Source organism: Nanorana parkeri, unplaced genomic scaffold (assembly GCF_000935625.1).
Source record: "Nanorana parkeri isolate BGI_ZX_2015 unplaced genomic scaffold, ASM93562v1 scaffold453, whole genome shotgun sequence".
Lineage (NCBI taxonomy): Eukaryota > Metazoa > Chordata > Amphibia > Anura > Dicroglossidae > Nanorana > Nanorana parkeri.
In genome coordinates this window covers 535,443-542,976 of record NW_017306721.1, presented here as the reverse complement: position 1 = coordinate 542,976, position 7,534 = coordinate 535,443, and the positions used below count along the sequence as shown (strand labels likewise).

The window sequence follows — 7,534 nt, the reverse complement described above, 5'->3', positions numbered from 1 at the left end:
CTTTCTCACCTTTTTACTGTTAATATATTGGTAAAATGTTTTGGGGTTCTTTTTACTATCTGCGGCGATATGCTTTTCGCACTCAGTTTTAGCTGCCCGGATTTCTAGTTTGCATTTTTTGTTACATTCTTTGTAGTTAAGGAACGCCAATGCCGTCCCTTCCGTCTTATATTTTATAAATGTCGCTCTCTTGTCCTTGACGTGTTGTTTTACAGTTTTATTAAACCATATTGGTTTAGTCTTTGATCTTTGACTTGAAAGATAGTAGTCTTTCAAGTCAGGATATCCCATACCCCCTACTCGTCTGTGTTTCCAAAGAATTGATAAGGAGCATCTTGGTTTTGCTTGCCAAATAAACTTACTGATAATACTATGCTGGGATTTAAAGTAGCTGTTTGGAATGGGGATCGGCAAAGTTCTATAGAGATAAAGGAGTTGAGGAAGCGCAAGCATTTTAAAGGTGGCCAATCTTGCTGACAAAGACAATGTGTCTCTGCGGAGGTTGTTTAATAGGGTTTGCAAGTGGGCTAGGAAGGGTATATAATTGTGGTCGAATATCATCTGACACTCGGAGAGGAGAGCACACTCTCTATGCCATCACGGCTTGGTCTCCTACACCCGCTGACTAAGAGACGACCGCTGACAGCACGTGTCACACAGTATCCTCCTACAGAGCACTTCTGGCCGCTACGGCTCAGCCTGGCCAGCTGAGCCCCGCCGCGAGATAGCTGCTCCTTCTCCTTAAACGAATCCTTGCAGCCGTCCATACCACTGCATTTCACCGTGCCTCACTTTCCCAAGGACTCCATCCCTTCACCCCCAGAGAATCCCCAAGGACTTCCCAAATGTGAGTTTCTTCATTAACCTTATACCAACAGTAGTAGCGCTCTTAATACATAGGTTGTTTTTGTTCTTGTTATCACAGGGTACCTCTCCCTGTTTGCAAAGAGCTTGCACACTGTAACCTAGCCTAAGTGACCCTTTTCAGCCACCGTGGACTCCCAGGTAGTGCGCTTTCTCCTTTTTTCTTTGCTTTTTTTTCTTTGCTTTCACTGACATATACTGTATATAAAGCCCTCTGCTCTAAGTGAAGACAGCAACATAGATGAGCTGATCAAGGCTACACAATGGGGAAGGTAAGATGCTATCATTAAATATGGCTGAAAAGGTCTGTTAAAATGGCTGAAAAGGTCTGTTATAATATTTATATTTTAATTTTTACTTCATGCGGTTTAAAGGAGTGTATCTATATTTAAATGAGCTATATATTATACCCGAAATAAAAAGCAGAACAAATGAATCTTTAATAATTTCCTCCAACAGATCATCTTTTATGAGGACAGAAACTTCCAGGGTCGCTCTTATGAGTGTAACTCTGAATGTCCTGATATGTCTTCGTACTTCAGATGCTGCAACTCCATCCGTGTGGAAAGTGGTAACTGTATCCTGTACGAATATCCCAACTACAGAGGACACCAGTACTTCCTTCACAGATGAGAATATCCTGATTTCCAGCAATGGTTGGGTTACAATGATTCCATAAGATCTTATCGTCTAAGTCCCCAGGTAAACATTTTCAATTTTCATTGTAAATGTTTCTATTTACATCAATATTTATGGAATTGAATCATTTTCTATTATGAAAGAAGTTTACCATGCCTCTATAAATCTTTATGTTTGTTACTAATTGATAAACCTAAATTAAGCTTTTTTAATGCATGGATTGCTTATTTGTTTATAGCATCAGTGTTCATTTACTATCAGGATCTACGAGAGAGAAGACTTCAGAGGTCAGATGATGGAATTCACTGAAGATTGTCCTCATGTCTATGAGAGATTCCACTACCATGAGATTAATTCTACCCATGTACAAGATGGATACTGGATGTTCTATGGGGAGCCCAACTACAGAGGACGTCAGTATTACCTGAGACCTGGGGAGTACAGGAGACACACTGGGGTTGATTTACTAACCTTATAAACACACCACGAACATGTATACACCTCTGTAGTGTGTTCCCTCCCAGCATGATCTATGGGTGGAATCTAAACACCTTTGTAGTGTGTACACACCCAGCAGGTGTGTTGTGCAAAGCCCTGCCCTGAATTGCAAGGTGATGTTGTGTAAATTAGCTCTACATTGTGTTGCTTGCGTTGATGAATGCAGGAATGTAAATGCATGAGCTAACCATTTTTGTCTAAACTGTGAAGCAGCATTATATATGCATCATGTGCATGATTTTTCCATATATGGCATTAGTGGAAACATGCTTATAGAGACTTTTTGGTTGATAAATACGCTTTGCTGTGTAAAAATCACACGCACCTGGTGCGTGCGTGTGTTTAGGTTAGTAAATCACCCCCACTGACTGGGGAGCCACAAACCCAAGAATTGGCTCTTTCAGACGTCTCCATCATTCCTACTAATAAACTGATTAATACAATAAATGATTTGAAATAATGTTAAATGTCTGTAACATTCTTTATGAACATCAATCTACATTGAATATTCTACTATAAAGTTATTATGCTGTGAAAAGAAAAAAATCACAAGAAGTAATTATAAATCATTTAAGCACACACATCCACAGCCAGAACTAGATTAGGAAGAAAAAAACAACCCCAACTTATAGAATTATTGTACATTTAATATTTGATAAAGTGCCCAAACTTTACCACATATAATAGAATTTTTAGCTCTACTCATATTATATAGAAAAATAAATTCACACCGGCAGGCTTTTAAAGTACCCAACAAGGAACAATATATAAGGTTTAAAAGGCAAGACTTTATTTGTACATCTTACAAATAGTAAAATCATATGAAAATAATAAAAAATGGCTCCCTTAAAAAGTGGAATTGTCTCACTAAATCCTATACCAAATACCTGCTTTTACAAACACGAGTGTGTCCTTATATTTTATATCCACAATATTTTCCAACATGCGTTACATTATAGTGGAGGCATACAGATAGATTATATCTCAGCGCATTTCACAGAAAAATCTGCTTCTTCTGGACCAATGTGAGACATTTCTACATGTGCATAAAACATAAACATCAATACTTGTTACAAAAATAGGTAAATCTGGTACATGATTACAATCATAGAATAAAAGTTAACATAATTCATCTTACTGAAGCATGATATGCAAAACTGTAGTGGAGCCATGCTTGTGTAGACATTTTCATTATTTTCATATGATTTTATTATGTGTAAGATGCACAAATAAAGTCTTGCCTTTTAAACCTTATACATTGTTCCTTGTTGGATACTTTTAAATTCCACTGGTGGACTTTTTTCCTCTCTATTTCGATATACTGAATCCGGTACCCCACATATGAAACCCAACTTATTTAATTCAGCTAACATCTGTACTCATGTTGTTCATGATAAGTGACTGGCTTGTCCCAAGATCTGCTGCATTGTGTATAAGTGGCAACAATTATGCAGTACCTATATACTTACATGTATTGTATAAGACAATTCTGAGGGCAGAGTCCAGCAAAAGTTTTTAAAAATGCACCAGTATTGGAACAATACAGTTGTTCGCAGTTGTTCACTTTACTAGTTGACAACAAATTATACTGTAAATATATTTACACATCATGTCTGCCAGGGCTCCCACCACTCCCACCTATCCCTGCCTTTTCTAAATGTTAGAGATCAGCAACAGTTTGCATGAATCTAAACTAAAATGCTTAAAATGGTAAAGGGGTCCTTTTGAAAAGATGTCAATATGGATGTGCTGGGGCACATTATGCCAGAGTTACTACAAGCACTTTTACTCTGCTTACTATACACAAAATAAGTGTCCTTTGATATCAATGTGTCAGTAAAAGAAACATACAGTATTTCTTAGTTTTTAGTTCCACTGTTCTGGATGTAACCTGAATGTATCCATCTTCTATGGTCACTGGATGTCACAAATACATGCTGGTAGAATGTTAATAGGCTTATTGAAGATGTTTGTTTTGGGAAATTACCCCAGTGCAGCTATCATCAAAAAGGATTATGTATCCACATAGAAATGGGAAACCACCAAGCTTGATAAATTTCCATCCAAAAACACTACCACCCCTTTGTAACATTACCAGTATACTGTATATCCTTGTAAAGGACCTAACCACTGAATCATCACGTTCTCAAACAATTCATCCCCACACAGCTACCTCCTCAACTGTATCACTTGCTCCTCCCTTTTAGATTGTAAGTCCTCACGGGCAGGGCCCTCCTTACCATCTTGTCGTGAATTGTATTGTGATTGTAATGTGTTCCTTATATTGTAAAGCGCTGCGCAAACTGTTGGCGCTATATAAATCCTGTATAATAATAATAAAGAGAAATGGGGCCTTAAAATGTTGTGTTGTGGAAGGAGAGTTAATCAATACACCATATATTTAAAAAAAATATATAACAAAACACTTTTTTAAATAATTATGTTAAAAATCACAGTAAATACATTACTTATACAGTATGTATACAATAGAGTATTCTTAAAAAAACTGTCATCACTGAAATACTGCCCATATGTTTGCGTGTTTCACGGTATTCCGCTTTTTCAAGACTGGGCTTAGTCATATACATATGAAATGGCCCACATTTGTCTCAAACACATAAAAACAAATAATCAACATGTATCAACCTCATATTATGTAATTGATACATGTACATATTGTTATAGACATATATTACATGTACATTGTCAAAAATATAATCAATGCATAATTAATCATTTTGAATGTCAGGACATCTGAACACTAGCGCAAAGTACGTGGAACTTCCCATAGGGTATAATGTTGTCAGCCTGTGGAGGGAGCCAATAAATAGAAACACTGTACATGCATGTCAAGGTATATAAATGTTCCTCCCCCCAAGAAACAAGAGGCAATCATAAAGTCCCATAAAGTTCTAAATTATGCACGTCCATCACTCATACCATGTCGGGCCTGAGTGGGGGCAGTGCTGTAGTCACCCAACAAATGTGCACATCTGACTGCAGTGAAGGGACAGGGAGAAATATGCTTCTGAGGGTCCACAACTCTGGCAACCACTGAACACCAACAAACACAACTATTACAGGTAAATGATTACCCTTTTACACTGGAATAAAGCAGACCCCATAGTTTATCACATAAGCAAGCAATAACAAAGAAAATTAAAGTGTGCAGTGAAGAACAGAAAATGTCATGGCTTAATTTACCTTGACTAGCATTAAAGGCTGTGAGCTTGCTTGTGTGCATTATTTCAAGAATTCTGTGGCAAGAAAGGAGAGGTATAACTATTAAAGAGACACATATTTGGATGTTTAAACTAAACATGGATTTTTAAACTAAATGGGAGGATTTTTTTGATGGCTTTTGAAAGAAAGCTAAACTGAGGCATTATCAAATTAGCTGGACACCCAGACTGTAAAGGACAATTACTCTTCATCAAATTGCTTAATACATGCCTCCATGTACAGAGGAGGAGGAGGCTCAGCTTCAGACCCGGATGTAGTTGGACTGTACACCTTCAGTTTACCATGCAGAACATTTCTCCACTGCAGCATGTCACTCCCTCTTCCTGACTGGAGGACTGTACTAGACAGGAAAGTGTCCCCACTAACTCCCCTGATGGACTACAATCTCACATTCAGTTTACTAATTAGTATTGAGATTGCAGTCCATCATGAAAGCCAGCTTGAAGTGATGGCTACTTTACAACACACACAGGGACCATGGAGAACAAAAGGAGCCACCCTCCAGAAGGAAAGACAGTATCAGCAACAGTTCAGAGATGATATGAGTATCTACAGCTGAGTGATACATAAATAGGATACATTTTTGTTAATAGGTCGGGTACTTGAATGCATTTTTAAGATTTAACTCCTGAGTTTAGTTTCACTTTAAGACTAAGGGCCCCAACTCCGGCCAATGATACACATATCCCACCAGCCAGTCAAGCAGGGGGTAGAACTATTTACATGCACTAGGCATACAAATAGAAATATTTGTTGCCTGGGTTTGGGGCCTGTAACTCCCCTAGTTGTCTAGTTTACTGTTCTCTTAGCATACACTGTGTAACCTATTTAGTATAAATGTACCCTGCAGTATTGTGTTTTTTGTACATATCTACTTATATATCTACTTAAAGGAGAACTATGAGGTGAGTGCTTTTCACTCACTAATACCGTGAGCAGTAGCTCGCGGTATACTGCGGCATCCCAGTATACCGCGAGTTACAGCTCGCGGTATACTGAGCCTAGGGTGACGGGAGGATGCTAGTCTAAGGAGAACTATGGGGAAAAGCCTTAACCCCATAGTTCTCCTTTAACTGCCGGGCAATGTTGCCCAAAACATTTGTTAACCAGCTTAGGTGTGTTAGTGAGTGTCCAAGCTTCTAAGGTGGGTTATCCTCCAGAGGACAGAAGAATCCAATACAACCAGTGGCTCCTTCAGGGGTAGAGCTACACGGTCCAAACACAGAATTTACACACAAGGCAGACAATGCTGCTTAGCTTTGCAATGCAGCAGTATCAGCATTGTCAGCCCATTGAAGAAAGCATGGTAAGTTATTCTAACAAATAAATAACAGAGAACAATGTATGTGCAAGCCCTGCTTTATACAGGTATAAAGAGTTTTTATTTCTGATCATACCTACACTGTAATGGACTGGTGCTGCTGCTGCAGTATTACATGTATAACATGCCTATGCCAGCTAAACATGTACTAAGTTTTAAAATAGAGGCTACAATTAAATGGCCAGAATGTGGAAAACTAACAGAACAGATTACATTCATGTTTTCTGTATAGATTAAATATGTGATGTTGGCTTTTACCCATTTTACTAATGTTATTAATTTATTATATAATGCATTATATCATTTTTTGTATAATCAAGTTTAGTAAAGACTGTCCATAGCATCGACTGTCCATAGCATCCAAAGCTGCCGAAGGCAGCCAAGTAAATAATACAGCTGAAGTAAGCCGAACGCTGTTCAGCTATTCACTTCTGGCTTGTATGGCTGATTTCAGCTGTACATCGGCTAAAATCAGCCGTACATCAGCTGCCTTTGTTCAGCCGAACATGCTCAGCATGTTCGGATGGGGCAAAGTGCAGAAAGAGTTCGATTAAGCCGATCCATCTGGTATGAATTGGGGGGGAACCTCAGGCTTTTTTTTTTTCATCTTCTGCAGACTGTAAAAAAAAAAAAAGTATTTTTTTCCCCCCAATATAATTTTTCTGCAATGAAATTCCTTATTGGATGAATTTCGTTGCAGCAAAATTACATTAGGAAAAAAAATGAGGAATGTTAGGAGGGACCCCCCCTCCCCCCAGTTATAACACACAAAAAAGTGCGTGGGGTTCCCCCGAAAATCCATACCAGACCCTTAAGGTCTGGTAGGAATTTTAAAGGGGAACCCCAGCACCAAAAATGGGGGGAAAAAACGTGGGGTCCCCCCTAACAGTCCTACCAGACCCTTGATCGGAGGACTGGCCCGGCAGGGCAGGAAAGGGGGGGGGCGATCGAGCGGCCCCCCTCCCTGCG

The 7,534-nt window shown here is 38.9% G+C and overlaps 1 pseudogene; it reads left to right on the top strand.

Moving 5' to 3' along the window:
• Window positions 1-1,317: 1,317 nt before the first annotated feature.
• On the top strand, window positions 1,318-2,427 carry LOC108790168 (annotated as a pseudogene).
• Window positions 2,428-7,534: the final 5,107 nt, after the last annotated feature.